Genomic DNA, 18,017 nt, shown 5'->3' on the forward strand with positions numbered 1-18,017 from the left:
CACTAGACAAACTGAACACCCTCTCACATGTGCACAAATCTGCATGGAAAAGTACTAAAGTTTTAGACTTGGACTTGTGTACTTTATTTCCCCTTTCTAATGTATTAAGAAATGACATGCACTTTCATTTGCCAAAAGCAATGTTTGTACTCTGGCAGCAACATGCTACTTCTATTACATAGTAAAGTGAATACCAGAACTACAAAGGCAGGAGGTATAAGTGAATTTTTATTGGGAAGGGAAGTTGTCAACTTAAACAGCAGCAAATGAAGAATGAATGAGGAAACTCCCTGTTGTCACAGATACGCAAGACCTCCATCATGTATGATACAGGAGGCATTTTAATTTGTAACCTCCAGCCTCAAAGTGTCAACTGCTTTTCCATTCAATCTAATACTTCTGGTTTCCTACCAAAAAGGAATATATTAAGAGGATGGAAAAGTTGCTTTACTGAAAGAAAACCCCCGAAGAAGAGTAAGGGAAGGAATGTAGAAATCAGGAAGTTATGCAGAACAGTCTTTAAACTGTAATTAACTACATTTTCATATCTTCACAGTGATACAAAACACAGTCACTTGCAGAACTGGTTCAGATTACTTAAATACCAGATACATTTTTAGTCCTCTACATAAGTGTTTGGAAGTTACTTATGTTTATATGAAATGAAGCTATTAATACTTTTCTACAGCAGTAACTGCACACCAGAAAGGCCAAGACAAACACAAATCAAGGAATGGAGTTTTCCCAAAGCTGCGGTGTGAAAAGACTATAAACAGTTGATTCCACACACATGAATGGGTTTCTTTGCTATAGGAAATCCAAATGGAATAAGGAATGGAGATGAGTAAAAAGGTTTCTTGAGGGGAAGAAGGATGACACCCTGTATGCACTTAGTTCTCTGCCCCTTCTGCCGCATCACATTCTTCTCCTGCACTGTCTGATGTCCATAATGTTAGGTTGTCTCCAAGCAACTGCATGATGAGGGTGCTGTCTTTGTATGAGTCTTCATTCAGTGTATCAAGTTCTGCAATGGCCTCATCAAAAGCCGTTTTAGCCAGTGTGCGGGCAAGTTCTGGGTTATTAAGGATCTCATAGTAAAATACAGAAAAGTTAAGAGCCAGCCTCAGGCGGATTGGGTGTGTGGGTTGCATCTCTTTCTTGCTTATATCAAAAGCCTCTTGGTAAGCTCCTTGGGAATTATCTATCGTTTGTATCCAATCATCACCACAAGCAACTTCAGCAAGGTACCGGAAGTAATCTCCCTTCATCTTCAGATAGAAGACCTTACTCTCTGGATTAGTTGCATTGGCTATTAAATACTTATCCAACAATTTCAGGACTGTGGTGCAGATGGACCGCAGTTCGGACTCCACTTTCTCCCGATAGTCCTTAATCAGCTTCAGCTTCTTGTCGGAGGTGTCGGTCTTCTGCTCGATGCTCGAGATGACCCTCCAGGCGGACCTGCGGCCCCAGACCACGTTCTTGTAGGCCACCGAGAGCAGGTTGCGCTCCTCGTTGGACAACTCGGAGCCCTGCTCTGTCACGGCCTTCATGCAGGTGGCCATGTCGTCGTAGCGCTCGGACCGCTCGGCCAGCTTGGCCTTCTGGATCAGCTCCGTCTTCTCCATGGGGCTGGGGACAGGACAGCGAGGGCGAGCACCGACCCGGATGCCGAGGAGGGGCGCGGAGGGCCTTCACGTCTCTGTGGCCACGGCGCGATTCCCACCACTTTGATCCGCCTTTGGGTTTAGCCGAGGACCCTCCCGTCTCCCCAAAGGGTGATTTTGTATTCCATTCATTCACTCTACATTTAATTGGAATGTTATGTAAGAAATAATTATCCATTTATTTCATTTATGTGTTTATTCTACTATTATTTATATCAATATGGCCTCATGGATATTTGTTTTCTTCTATGGATTATAATTCAATATTATATTATTTATTTTTTGCCTAATTGTCCCATATTTTGGCATTGAGAGCCCCTTCAAATGACATATGGTACATAGCCTCTTCATTAACAGTAATGAAGAGGAGAAAAAGAGAATACAAAAGACAATTATAGAAAAACAGTGAGAGCCAGAAAAAAAGAACACTTCTGTGGGATCTCCAGGAATGTGTAAAATTAGCTATGTACAGTAGTTCCATTCCCCACTCCCTCAACTGTGGGAGATTTGTTCTAAGTCCCTCCACCATGGTTACCAAAATCCATTGGGCTCAAGTCCCTTATATAAAACAGCATAGTACAGTTGGCCCCCTCTACTCACAGATTCTGCTTCCTGGGATAAGGAGTGTCAACTGTATAGTGCTTACATCAAAGAAAAGTACTTGATCTGGGAAGAGATGGAGGTGAATAAAAATCATACAAAAATAGCATTATGCAATATTTCCCAACAATCCAAAGATTATATAATTATATAAATAATTGGAGAGAAAAAGATATATTGATGGTGTTCAGAATTATAAAATTTTAAGTTTCTTTATGATTCTTGAGTAAAAATATAATTATCTTTCAATTAATTTCTGGGTATTCAATTGTTTTCTGGGTATATTTCTTTAATCCACCAACTGACTAATACAGGAAGAGTTCTTGTAGGAACAAAAGCAAATAAAATAAAGTGATCACAATGAATTCTATTATCATTGTAAACCTAGATTATATAAATTAATCTGTTTTCACTATCATTTCATTACTAGCCTTATTGTGATTTTTAATTTTCTTATATTTTAAAAATATCAGTCTAGAATGCATAAATATCAGTCTAACTCAAATTTTCCACTCCCCCATAACCTCCAAGGAATAATTTGTGAAAGAACCTGAAGACAACCAGGATTTGGAAGTTAGTAAATTGTTAAGTTTGTCATGTATGAATTTCTCAAACCCTGTTTCTTAAGCTAGAGGGAAAACCATATCACATGTGATGCATAAGAATTAGTCAACAGAAAGTGGCTTTTAAAAAATGCAAAGTGCTTGCCTATCCTTACGCAACACTTCTCCTCCAAGTCCCTACTAAAATTGAGCTAAGAATAATTTGTTACTGATGTGATGTGACTTATCCTTCAGTTGAATTGAGATTAAAAAATGTTGAGACTAATAGGTCTAATACTTTATTTATCTCATTTATAGATCCATCAAAAAAACATTCTGAAAATGGTAAGTACTTTTGCTACTACCTATTTTGATGAAAGTATTTATCGTCCCCAAATCTTATTTTTATATCACTGGTGCATGATCAGGTTTATTTTTATAAGTGGTAAAATAGGTTTGTTTGTTTTTTAAGGGCAAATAACGCAAACATATCTTCAAATAGATGTTTCTGTTCACCAATTATGTCTCCTATTTCCGAGTTTATTTTGGTGTTAGTGACCTATCTCCAGGTCAAAAACCATAATCATGGGTGTATCTGAACTGTTGTCTGCTCAACATGCTGAAAAAATTAATAAAATAAAGTGATTCTTAAGTTTAGCTTGATAGCTATACTTCAAAAGTTCTATGAATATGGGAAAGGCTGTGCAAATAACTAAACTTAGAATCATGACATCAGGATATCAGTTTAATCTTTGCCATTCTAGAATTGTGTAATCCAACAAGTTTCTTGGTGTATTTAGACCTCATTTTTCTCATCTCTAAACTAAATGTGGAAGGATTAGATAGCCTCTAATATTCCCTTCAGCTCCAGGAAAATACTTTTTTAGTTGAACTATTACTATAACAATTTTCTAAATAAAGCTATACAATCTGTGACTTTTATTAATGGTTGAGGCTTAGCTAAGCTTTAAAGTTTCCAAATTGATTTGATTTGATTTTTTTTGGAAAACTTTATGTAGAAAATCAAATATAACATATATAGAGACCTAGGAGATAGTTGGAGGTTTATAGAGATCATATTCTTAACACTGCTAACATTATAATTTACAGAATATTACTCCAAATCTACCCACTTCTTAATCCTACATGAAGGCTTATATAATGTTGCTGCATCAAGCACTTAATGCAGTTTCAGAAATCATCTGCATATTTTTTTAAAGAAAATATTGTTGGCTTTGAAGTTTTATGTGAAACACAAGGAAAGTGAAGTAGTCAAATACATTTATAGAAAACATTAAAGTTGAACAAGTACGAATGACAAAGGAAGCTCAAGTGGATATACAATTCAAATTGATTCTGTTTCTTTTCAATCTCACACTCTCTCTCTCCATGGAGATATACCAGGGAAGATGTGACCATAGAATAGAGAATACATGATTTTGTATGTAATTACACACTGTTTCCATGGTGTGTGTGTGTGTGTGTGTCAATAGGGTTTTATAGCTGTTTTGTAAACCCAGTGCCCTCAAACTAGTCAGAAAAGCTAGAAGATGTTCCCAAAGATTCTGTCTTCATTAGTGAGATGTTAGGGGGAATAGAAAACTGAGATTTCAAAGTACTTACTCTATAACTACTATTGTATTAGATTCTCTGAATTATCTCACTTGATAGCCTTAATAAACTTGTTATTTTGGTATTGCATATCTAAAGTTAGCAAGATGAGTCCAAGAGAGTTTAAAGCATTTTTTTCCAGAATTTAAATGGCTAGTGGAATTTGATGTAAAACCTGCACCAATTTGACCTCTGTACCCAGGCTTGAGGAAAGTAATTGAGGGAAAGAATAATCGTAAGGCTAAGAGAACTTTTTGCTTCTCTAAAGAAGCAAAAGCACAGAAGGCTAATCTGGGGAGTTATAAATTCTGATAAAGGGATTGTGTTGCCTACACAAACAATGATGTGACCAGATTCTCCTTTGTACCATGGCATGTGACCATTGAGTGAAACACTCGATGGAGTTTCCAGGAGTACCTTCTTGTCCTGCCCATGCTTCTCGGACACTGTAGCCTGTTCCTTGCCCTAGTCTTGTGTTTATATCCCTATCTGAGGAATATTACAGAGAAAACAAGGTACAAATGAAGATCAAAAAGATAGCTCAAGTTAATTCAGTCAAATGATGGAAGCACTTTTCAGTTTTTCACTGAACATGTGTGAATATTAAAGGAAAAGGTGTGGGCTTTTTAAGGCAAAGCAGTATCTACTTCAGAGATAGCTGCTTCTAAGTGCATTTAATTTGGTGCAATTTTTGCCCCAGTAGTCAAGCATTTTCCACTACAGCAGCATTTCTCAATCTCAGTCCTGTCAACATTGTGTTGAGTGGGGTTGTCTATACATTGTAGGATGTTTAGCAGCACCCCTGGCCTCTACTCCCTAGGAGTCAGTATCATCTTCACAGTTGTGACTATCAAAAATATCTCCAGAAATTTCAAAATGTCTCCTGTTTATTTTTAAATTAATTTTTATTGGAGTCTGGTTGCTTTACAATGTTGTGTTAGCCTCCACTGCACAACAAAATGAATCAGCCACAGTGAGTATAAAAAAGCAGCAAAGACAAAAGTATAATATATTTTGCTTTTGTTTCTTTATGTAACAATGCATTCAGTCTCTATCTTTTGTCTGGTAGTTGTAATAAGGGGTTGATCAGTCAGATTTCTTACTGTTAAGCTGAATCATGACTAGGTCACAATTTATTTAGATCATTTATTAGCCTCAAGTCCTACCACCAACCTCTTATATATTTCTGCCTTTGTATTCTTGTTGTATTTGAACTGGGAGAAGTTGGCCATAATTTACAATATTTTATAGTTCATCTTTGGATTCAACTTCAGCACTGACTTTGAATATAATATCTTGAGAATGTGCAAGATTCTGCTAATTCTCTCTGCTTAACATCTCCTCCACAGCTGAAAACCTTGGGGAGAGGGAATGCTGAAACAATTGATGTGTCCACTCATTTAGGACTCAGATGTCTCTAAATTCTAAATGTATACGGTTGGGTAAAATTTAGACTATGTCTATCATTTCATTTTCTTATAAATGTCTGAAAACGCTACCCCCAAAATGCCACTCAACTTTTTCTTTTTTGCTTTTATGCTATGGGCAAATTATGAGCTATAAGATACACAGCTTATTTGAGTATGATAATCATTGAACATATACTGACACACATTTTCCCACTTCCAAAGGCTTGTTTCAGAATTAGTCTTTAAAAGACTAATTATTAAGGGCATTTTAATTTTTTATGTGCAAACTGCTCTGTTTTTTATTTTTAATTTTTATTTTATATTGGAGTAGAGCTGATTAACAATGTTTTGTTAGTTTCATGTGTACAACAGTGGTTCCATTATACATAAACATTTATCTATTGTTATTCAAATTCTTCTCCCATTTAAGTTATTACAGAGTATTGAGCAAAGTTCCATGTGCTATATACAGTAGGTCTTGTTGGTTACCTATTTTAAATATAGCAGTGTATACATGTCAATCCCAAACTCCAAGTCTGTCCCTCCTCCCCACCCTTCCCCCTTGACAACCATAAATTTGTTCTCTAAGTCTGTGATGTGTATTTCTGTTTTATAAATAAGTTCATTTTTATCATTATTTGAGACTCAGCATGTAAGCTATATCAAATGATATTTTGTCTTTCTCTGTCTGACTTACTGCACTTGGTATGATAATCTCCAGGTCCACCCATGTTGCTTCAAATGGCATTGTTTCATTATTTTTAATGGCTGAATAATATTCCATTGTAAATATGTACAGCATCTTCTTTATCCATTCATCTGTCGGTGTACATTTAGGTTGATTCCATGTCCTTGCTATTGTAAACAGTGCTGCAGTGAAGGTTGTGGTGCATGTATCCTTTTGAACCATGTTTTTCTCTGAATATATGCCCAGGAGTGGGATTGCTAGCTCCTATAGTAGCTCTATTTTTAGTTTCTTAAGGAACTTCCATACTGCTCTTCACAGTGACTGTACCAACTTACACTGTCACCAACAGTGTAGGAGGGTTCCCTTTTCTCCAGCATTTATTGTATGTAGACTTTTTGATGATGGCCATTCAGACTGGTGTTAGGTGATGCCTCATTGTAGTTTCAATTTACATTTCTCTAATAATTAGTGATGTTGAGCATCTTTTCATGTACCTCTTGGTCATCTGTATGTCTTCTTTGGAGACATGTCTATTTAGGATTTCTGCCCACTTTTTTTATCTTTTTTTTTTTTTTTTTTTTGTATATTGAGCTTCATGAGTTTTTGTAAATTTTGGAGATTAATCCCTTGTCGAGCACATCATTTGCAAATATTTTCTCCCATTCTGTGGGTTGTCTTTTCATTTTGTTTATGGTTTCACTTGCTATAAAAAAGATTTTGAGCTTGATTAGGTCCCATTTGTTTATTTTTGTTTTTATTTCCATTACTCTAGGAGATGGATCAAAAAAGATATTGCTGCAATTTGTGTCAAAGAGTGCTGTGCCTATATTTTCTCTAAGAGTTATATAGTATCTGCTCTTACATTTAGGTCTTCAATCCATTTTGAGTCTCCTTTTGTGTATGGTTAAGAACGTTCTAATTTCATTTTTTTTTTTTTTTACATGTAGCTGTTCAGTTTTCCCAGCAACACTTATTGAAGGCACTGTCTTATCTCCATTGTATAGCCTTGCCTCCTTTGTCATAGATTAATTGACCATAGGTTTGTGGGTTTATTTCTAGGACTTCTATCCTGTTCCATTGATCTATGTTTCTGTTTTTGTTCCAGAACCATACTGTTTTGATGAAGTCTGAAGCCAGGGAACCTGATTCCTCTAGCTCCATTTTTCTTCCTCAAGATTGCTTTGGGTACTCAGGATCTTTTTGTGTCTCCATACAGATTTTTGGTTCTAATTCTGTGAAAAAATGTCATTGGTAATTTGATAGGGATTGGATTGAATCTGTAGATTGCCTTGGGTAATATAGTCATTTTGACAATATTGATTCTTCCAACCCAAGAACATGGTATATCTTTCCATCTATTTGTGTCATCTTTGATTTCTTTCACCAGCATATTAGTTTATAGAGTAGAGATCTTTTGCCTCCTTAGATAGGTTTATTCCTAGGTATTTTATTATTTTTGATGAGGTGGCAAATGAGATTGTTTCTTTAATTTCTCTTTCTGATTTTTCATTTATAGCATGTAGAAATGCAAGAGATTTCTGTGTATTAATTTTGTCTTGCAACTTTACCAAATTCATTAATGAGCTCTAGTAGTTTTCTGGTAGTATCTTTAGGGTTTTCTATGTATGTATCATGCCATCTGCAAACAGTGACAGTTTTACTTCTTCTTTTCCAATTTGGATTCCCTTTATTTCCTTTTCTTCTTTGATTGTCATGGCTAGGACTTCCAAAACTATGTTGAATAAAAGTGACAGTGTACATCCTTGTCTTGTTCCTGATTTTAGATGAAATGCTTTCAGCTTTTTTTTTTTTCTTTTTTTTGGAGTATGGTGTTAGCTGTAGGTTTGTCAGATATGGCCTTTATTATGTTGAGGTATGTTCCCTGTATACCCGCTTTCTGGAGAGTTTTTATCATAAAACGATGTTGAATTTTGTCAAAAGGTTTTTCTTCACCTATAGAGATGATCATATGGTTTTTATTCTTCAGTTTGTTGATATAGTGTATCACACTGATTAATTTGTGGATATTGAAAAAATCTTGTACCTCTGAGATAAATCCCACTTGATTATGGTGTATGATTCTTTTAATGTATTGTTGGATTCAGATTGCTAGTATTTTGTTGAGGATTTTTGTGTCTATGTTCATCATTGATATTGGCCTGTAATTTTCTTCTTTTGTGATATCTTTGGTTTTGGTATCAGGGAGATGGTGGCCTCATAGAATGAGTATAGGAGTTTTCCTTCCTTTGAGATTTTTTGGAATAGTTTCAGAAGGATAGGTGTAACCTGTTCTGTAAATGTTTGATAAAATTAGCCTGTGAAGCCATCTGGTCTTGTACTTCTGTTTATTGGAAGTGTTTTAATCACAGTTTCAATTTCAGAACCTGTGATTGGTCTGTTCATATTTTCTATTTCTTCATGGTTCAGTCTTGGGAGATTACACCTTTCTAAGAATTTTTCCATTTCTTCTAGGTTGTCCATTTATTAGCATATAGTTGCTTGTCATAGTCTCTTATGATCCTTTGTATTTCTGTGGTGTTCATTGTAACTTTTCCTTTTTTCTTTTCTAATTTTATTGATTTGAGTCCTCTCCCTGATTTCGTTGATGAGTCTGGCTAAAGTTCTACCAGTTTGGTTTATCTTCTCAAAGAACCAGCTTTTGGTTTCATTGATCTTTGCTATTGTTTCCTTCATCTCTGTTTCATTTATTTCTGCTCTGATATTTATGATTTCTTTATTTCAACTAAGTTTGGGTTTTGTTTGTTTTTCTTTCTCTAGTTGCTTTAGGTGTGAGGTTAGGTTGTTTATTTGAGATATATCTTGTTTCTTGAGGTAAGATTGTATTGCTATAAACCTCCCTCTTAGAACTGCCTTTGCTGTGTCCTATAGGTTTTGGATTGATGTGTTTTGTTGTCATTTTTCTCTAGGTATTTTTTGATTTCCTCTTTAATTTATTCAGTGATCCATTGGTTATTTAGTAACAAATTTTTTAGCCTACATGTGTTTGTGTTTTTTAGTTTTTTCCCTGTATTTGATTTCTAATCTCATAGCATTGTGGTCAGAAAAGATGCTTGATGAGATATCGATTTTCTTAAATTTATTTAGGCATGATTTATGACCAAACATTTGCTCTATCCTGGAGAGTGTTCCATGTGCACTTGTTAAGAAATTGTGTTCTGCTGCTTTCAGATGGAATGTTCTATAAATATCAATTAAGTCTTTCTGGTGTAATGTGTCATTTAAGGTGTGTGTTTCCTTACTAATTTTCTGTCTGGGTGATCTGTCCATTAGTGTAAGTTGGGTGTTAAAGCCCCCCACTATTATTGTATTACTGTCAATTTACCTTCTTATGACTGTTAGCATTTGCCTTATATATTGATGTGCCCCTATGATGGGTACATAGATATTTATCATTGTTATGTCTTCTGCTTGGATTGATCCCTTGATCATTATGTAGTGCCCTTCTTTGTCTCTCATAATAGTCTTTATATTGAAGTCTATTTTGTCTGATAAATGTATTGCTACTCCAGCTTTCTTTTGATTTCCTTTTGCATGGAATACCATTTTCCATCCCTTCACTTTCAATCTGTTTGATTCTCTAGATATGAACTGGGTCTCTTGTAGACAGCATATATACAGGTCTTTTTTTTGTATCAATTTACCCAGTGTATGTCTTCTGGTTGGAGCTTGTAATCCATTTACATTTAAGGTAATTATCAACATATATGTTCTTATTGCTATTTTGTTAATTGTTTTGCATTTGTTTTTGTAGCTGTTTTTCCTTCCCTTCCTCTTTGTACTGTTGTCTTGTGATTTGATAACTAACTTTAGTGTTGTGTTTAGATTCCTTTTTCTTTTTTATGTGTGTATCTATTGTAGATTTTTGGTTTGTGGATACCATGTTTTGATATAACAGTCTTTGTATAAGCAAGATTTTTTAAAGTTCCTTGCTTTTTTATTTCAAATGCATTTCTAATAGCCAGCATTTGTGCTCTCCTCTTCTCACAATTGCTGGTTTTGGTATCATATTTTTGTGCAGATTATTTCCTAACTTTATTATATGTTTGCCTTTACCAGTGAGCTTTTCCATTCATAATTTTTGTTTGTTTGTTTCTAGTTGTGCCCTTTTTTTCCTGCCTAGAGAAATTCTTTTAGCCTTTGTTACAAAGCTGGTCTGATGGTGCTGAATTCTTTTAGCTTTTGCTTGTCTGTAAAACTTTTGATTTCTCCACTGAATCTGAATGAAAGCCTTGCTGGGTGGTGTAGTCTTCATTGTAGGTTCTTCCCTTTCATCACTTTAAATATATCATACTACTTCCTTCTGGCCTGCAGAGTTTCTGCTGAAAAATCAGATGATGAGCTTATGGGAGTTCCCTTGTCCCCTTGTATGTTATTTGTTGATTTTCCCTTGTTGCTTTTAATATTCTTTTCTTTGTCTTTAGTTTTTGCCAATTTGATTATTATGTGTCTCAGCATGTTCTTCCTTGGTTTATCCTTCTTGGGATTCTCTGTGATTCCTGGGCTTGGATGACTGTTTCCTTTGCCATGTTAGGGAAATTTTCATCATCTCTTGAAATATTTTCTCAGGTCCTTTTCTTTCTCTTCTCCTTCTGGTACCCCTAATTACCACTCACCAGAGCCACTGCTTCCAGTGTTCCTGTCCCCACAATGAGTCACAGCCAACCCCTGCCTCTGCAGGGGACCCTCCAACACTAGCAGGCAAGTCCGACCCAATCTCTTATGAGATCACTGCTTTTTTCCCCATGTCCTGTTGTGCATGAGACCTTATTTGTGCCCTCCAGAAGTGGAGTTTCTGATTCTCCCTGTCCTGTAGAATACCTGCATTCAAACCCCACTGGCCTTCAAAGCCAGACTCCCTGGGAAGCTCCTCCTCCTATTGCCAGACCCCCAGACTGCAGAGCCCAACGTGGGGCTCAGAAGTTTTGCTCCTGTGAGAGAACTTGTGTGGTATAATCATTTTCCAGTTTGCAGGTCGCCCACCCAGCGTGTATGGGATTTGATTTTATCACAGTTGTGCTCCTCCTACAATCTCACTGTGGCTTCTCTTTTGTCTTTGGAAGTAGGGTATCTTTTGTGGTAGGTCCCTGCATTTTTCTGTTGGTGGTTGTTTAGCAGTTAGTTGTGATTTTAGTGTTTCTGTAAGAATGGGTGAGCTCACATCCTTCTACTCCACCATCTTGCCTCCTTCTCCTAATTTATTTGTATTTGTCTGAGTGGACTCTGATGTCCAAACAGCAGACACACCAGGTATGAGTAAATCATATACCAGTTATAGTGCTGCCTTCCACTGATTCCCAGATCCAATGGGCAAAATAATCAAAGGTTCTTGGTCTTAGGCAAGCCACTTCTCCTAGCAGGCCATATTGTCCATTATGTCAAGGGAGTTGAGGGTGAGGAACACATCAAAATCTGGTTGTCTCCAAGAAGCATTAAGTCTAAATTCTTTTAGACCAAGGGAAATCAACTTAGTCAGTGGATTCTAGCAGACAAAATGCCAGATTGTTTATCCTATTATTCCAGGTTAATGCTGAAAAAGCACTAGAGGCTTCTCACTTATGACCTTCAGTGATCTTATTTGCAATCAACCAGGTGTTCATGGGTCACACCAACTAACTGAAATTAATCCATTAATTCTGTAAAATAAAATCACTAGAGCTAATTATAATTTAAATATAGTATTTTCCTCTAAATTCAAATTATTTCATAATATGAAAGTGCCATGATATTGTTTATTATTTAAGGTTTAGAGGCATAAGCACAACTTTGAAATGGTTTGGTGATCAAAGAGAAGTTCTGCCATATGGTAGTTTTTGCTTCAAGGGCCCTTGTTGCTACAAAGTTGATAATATCAAAGGCTTTTCAATACAGATTCCTAAAAGGATGTCAACATCAACATCAGCCCACTTCTCCCTTATTGCATGTTCCCTGCCATAATGTCAGGATATTTGAATCAGAGCTTTTTATTGGGGAGAATGTGTATTGACAGTTATTGATTCATAAGTCAGTATGTTGTTGCTTTACAGAACATTGCCATTTTCATGCCAGGCACTGTGCTAGGGACACAGTATATATAAAAAAAAAAAAAAAAACCTTAGATACTCTTCCTCATTTGTAGTAAAAATACGAAATTACTCATGCTCAATTTCAAGTTGATGTATGCAATATGTGTGTATTTGAGGCTGTTTACAAGGTGTGAACTTACATAGACTTAAAAACAAACAAAACATAAAGTCATAGAAGAAAGGTTAATTACTAAATCCAGAAATCAAACTTCAGTTTTTACCTAATTTTTCTCCCTTAGTTATTAGGTGTGTTTTTACTCTAACACATATTTGATTTTCAAGAGGTCTTCTTTTAATTAAACATTTTTATTTTGAGATAATTTTAGATTTATATACTGTTGTAAGAAATAATACACATCTCATGTACCTGTAATCAAATTTTACCACCATACAAAACTATAGTAGAATATCATAACAAGGTTACTGGCTTTGACACAGTCAGTATGGGGAACATTTTCATCACTACAAGGATCCCACAAGTTGCTCTTCTATAGCTACAATCACTTCCCTCTCACCCACTCCCTCACTAACACCTGGCAGGCAACAATCTCTTCACTTCTATTGTTTTGTCATTTCAAATATGTTATGTACATGAAATCATACAGTATGTAACATTTTGGAACTGGATTTTTCACTTTGCACAGTTTTCTGGAGAGTCACAGTTTGTATCTTTTTATTGATGAATAGTGTTCTATGGTATGGATGCATCATAGATTGCTTTCTCCAGTTTTATTGAGATATAATTGATATACAACATTGTGTAAGTCTATGATGTACAGCATGATGATTTAATACAGGTATACATTGAGAAGTGATTATCACAGTAAGGGTAGTTACATTCTTCACCTCGTATATTTACCATTAATTGTTGTTGCTGTTGTCATTATGATGAAAACATTTAAAATCTACTTTTCTGCAACTTTTAAGTATACAATACAGCATTATTAACTATAGTCACCATATTATACATAAGATACCCAGAATTATTTCTTTTATAATTGGAAGTTTATAGCCTCTGACCCACAGCTCCATTATCTCCCCGGCCCCCACCCAGACCCTGTCAACAACGATTTTACCCTTTGATTCTATGAGTTCAGCATTTTTTGATTCTACATGTAAGTGAGATCATACAGTTTTTGTTTTTCTCTGTCCGACTTATTTCACTCAGCATAAGGTCCTCAAGTGGCATCCATGTTGTTGTAAATGACAAAATTTCCATCTTCTACTATGGCTGAAAAATATTCTTCTGTGTGTGTCTGTGTATATCCATGTTCTCCACATTCTTTTTTATCCATTCATCAGTTGATCTCTTGGCTTTTGTGAATAATGCTGCAATGAACATGGGAGTGCAGATATATCTATGAGATCCTAATTTAATTTCCTTTGGATAAATACCTAGAAATGGGATTGCTGTATCATATAGTATTTATATGTTTAATTTTTTGTATGATGTCTATACTATTTTCCATAGTGTCTTTACCAATATATGTTCCCACCAAAGTTCTCCTTTTCTCATATTCTCATTAGTATTTGATATCTCTTTTCTTTTTGATAACAGTCATTCTACCAGGTGTGGGGTGATAGCTCAGTGTGATTTTGATTTACATTTTCCTGATGATTAGTGATAAACCTTTCCATGTACTATTTGATCATTGTATGCCTTCTTTGGGAAAATGGTAATTTCACATTACTAATGATGTTGATATTGAACATTTTTTCACATGATTATTTGCCATGTGGATATCCTCTTACATAAAATATCTTCATGTGTTCTTCCCATTTTCTAATTTGAATTTGGTTTTGTCTTTTTTGTTGACATTGTAGTTTTGTTCTATTTTGTTTAGATTTTAGTATCCTAGATGCTAGGTTGATGCAGCTTTGAAATACTTTTTTCTCTGAAAATAGTTTGGCTTTTCATATACTTAGTGGGGTATTTTGCAGATTAAAAGTTTGTAATTTGTTGAAGTACAATTTATTAAATTTTCCTATATATATTGTGAATTTGGTGTCAAATCTAAGAAATATTTGCTTAGCCTAGAACGCAAATATTGTCTATGTTTTTTTCAAAGTTTTCATAGTTTTAAGTTATAAATTTAAGTTGCAATCCATATTTATTTAACATTATAAAACATGGGACCTAAGACAAGTTTTTTTTTTTCCCTCTATAGATATCCAATTAATTTTCCACCTTCGTCAAAAATCAAGCGTATTTGTGTGGATCTATTTCTTAATTCTGTCTTCAGTTCCATTGATTTATATGCCTATCCTTCCTCAAATGAAACAGTCTTGATTTTTATAGCTATACAATAAGGCTTCGAATAGCATAGACTAATTCTTCTCACATTATTATTTTTTCTCAAAATTTATTTTAGCTATTCTATTTCATTCCCTGTTCCATATAAGTGTTAGAGCATCTACAACAAATCATGTTGCAATTTTAATATTAATTGCATTAAACCTGCATATCAATCTTTACCATATGCAGTTTTCCAATTCATAAACATGAAATATATCTCAATTTGTTTAGATCGTCTTTGTTTACCTTTATCAAGGTTAGGCAGTTTCAGAATCCAAATACTACACATATTTTGTTTGATTCATATCTAAGTTTTCTTTATTTTTTTCAGGCAATTGTAAATACACTGCATTTTTAATTTTGTTATCCATGTCTTCACTGTTTCTACATAGAAATAAGAATGATTTCTGTATGTTTATCTTGTATCCTGTCAACTTGTTAAAATAACTTTTTAGTTTTAAGATTTTTTCTTTAAATAGCTTGGAATTTTCTATGTAGACAATCATGTCGTCTGCAAAAATTGAGAATTTTTCCCTTCGTATCTGACCTGTATGATCCTCATTTCCTTTTCTTAACTTATAACACTGTTTACAAATTCTAGCACTATATTGAGTAATAAAAATTTAGAGTAGACAAATTTACATTATTTATGAGTCTCATTGGGTAAGCATTCAGTCTTAGATTATTAAGAATAATAACATTTGTAGGTGTTTTGTTTGTTATTTTTGTTGTTTTGTAGATGCTCTATATCAAATTGAGGAAGTTTCCTTTGTTACTGTATTTCTGAGAATTTTTATCATGAATGGATGCTGAGTTTTGTCAAATGTCTTGTGTATGGATTGATGTGATCATATGTTTCTTCTCTTTAGCCTGTTAATATGGTGGATCACTTTGATCGATATTGGGTGAATTATAGTAGAGTGTGCTTTTTATTGAATTGTAGAAATTGACAACTTGAGTGGTTATATCTATGTGTGTAGATTTGTTTCTGCTATTCCCTAATTATCTTTTTTTTTTTTTAATGTCTATGGGGCCTATAGTGATATCCCCTATTTCATCCCTGATATTGGTAAAATGTGTTTTCTTTCTATTTTTCTTTATCAATTTTTTTTAGTGTGTCAGTTTTCAAAGAAATATCTCTTTGTTTCATTAGCTTTTTATCTACAGTTTTGCCTTTTCAATTTTATTGATTTATGTTCTTATCTTTATTGTCCCCCTCCTTCTGCTTCATTTGGGTTTATTTTGCTTTTTGTATACAGTTTTGGTCATTGTTCTAGGTATTATATAATCTATATATAACCTACCACAGCCTAGTGATCTTATCATTTTATATGTTTGAGTGTAGTTTAGAAACTTTATCTCCCTTTCATTATTTATCTTCTCTTATTTATAACATTAATGAATTAAACATTTTTTTCCATATATTTAGATACACATCAGACATTCAATATTTTCTTCAAATTTCAAACAAGTTAGAAATTCAAGAAGAGAAGGAAAGTCTGCTGTGTTTACCTATATTTTTGTTTTTTTGTTTACCTATATTTTTGCTTGCTTGCTTTCATTGTGATATCCCTAATTTTATGTGTTAATGCTGAGCATGATCACCTAGCTGATATAGAAGGACATCCAAAAAGAGGCAGAAATTCTTATGTAAACAACTATGCCAGGAGGAACCTAAAGGAAAATGCAATTCAAATTTACTAATTGTTTCTCTATGTAGAAAAAGTGGTTGGAATCCTGACTTGAGCTTGAACAATCAGTTGCACATTCAATAAAGCCTGGGTTTGGAATTAAGTATATGAGTTTATTTCATTTACATCATTCTATCATTGATATGTCAGATTCTGTTACTACATTAAAATTCCAGTTAACTGTCACATTTCAAAAAAAGTGTTTTAAAGTTATGTTTAGTGAAGTGGATTATGTCAGAGCTGTAACATTTCTTTTTTTAAACATAATACTCCCAAGAGACTTGTTAGGATTTATTTCCACAGTGTAAAATGTGCATTCTAAAATATGTCATTTCAATATACAGTGAGGGATTTTCATTCTCACATTCATACCTCTGTAAAAATCTTAAATTATCAGTTTACTTAGGAAGTTGGAAAACACTTTTTTAAAAAAAATTTAGGGTGCTTAATTGGATGCCAATCTCTTAAATTCCTTGAATCTTTAGCTTCTTAATAAAAAATTGTGCAACATAATTTGGAAAGAAAAACTATGCACACATTATCCTACTTATAAACAATAATAGTGGATACCAAAGAAATTAATTCATATAATTTATAATTTATTCATATAAATTGGTACTTTACATATACCAATTAAGATATCTATCCATCTCAGTGAGTTTAATGCTTATATATTATAAAGCATATTTCTCAAAAAAAAAGCATATTTTTCACTTATTGGTATATGTACCTCCAGTAATGTCATTTGTTAACATGATAATTATTGGTAGAAAATCTTGTCCTTTAAAATATAGTGATAATTATTTGTAATTAGCAGTATATATATTTTGTTGGCAATTTGTATTATGATATTATTTCAACCTTATGGCAAAATATCAGAAATAGTATACAAGGAACTTTCATATATAGTCTTTACCCAGCTTCACTATTTGTTTAAACTTTTCTGCATTTGCTTTATAATTATTTTTATAAATATGTATATGAAATTTATTATGAGTGTTTTGAGAGTAGATTGGAGATACAGTGCCCTTTTATTCCAAAATCCATTAGCAAGAATTTCCTATATAACCAAAGTACTGTTAATAAAACGTGGAAATTTTATGTGGATACAATATTATTTAATCTATATTCCATATTGAATTTTTTCAGTTGTCCCAGTAATATTCTTGGCAGTATGCTGTAAATATAAATACCTTTTCTCCAATTATTTATTGATTTGTTCATTTATATCAGTATGAATTTATGTTCTTATTTTATTGAATCAGTTACAACTTGTTACTATCCTCATTTATTTTGAAGCTGAAATTTTCCTAGAGTTGGCCCACTGGGGACTCTTTTAAGCTGACTGCTATGATCTTACAATATGACTTTCATTCTTTGAGTCTTCCTTACTTTCTCTTGCCACAAGGTGTTCCAACATTTTCTAAAAA

General features: G+C 34.0%; 1 pseudogene; it reads right to left on the minus strand.

Annotated features, from left to right (window-relative positions):
* Window positions 1–641: 641 nt before the first annotated feature.
* Window positions 642–1,643, minus strand: LOC111163671 (14-3-3 protein theta pseudogene; annotated as a pseudogene).
* Window positions 1,644–18,017: the final 16,374 nt, after the last annotated feature.

The sequence above is a fragment of the Delphinapterus leucas genome, chromosome 19, assembly GCF_059928025.1.
Source record: "Delphinapterus leucas isolate spDelLeu-1000000601 "Yukka" chromosome 19, BTC_Dleu_Yukka2, whole genome shotgun sequence".
Taxonomy (NCBI): domain Eukaryota; kingdom Metazoa; phylum Chordata; class Mammalia; order Artiodactyla; family Monodontidae; genus Delphinapterus; species Delphinapterus leucas.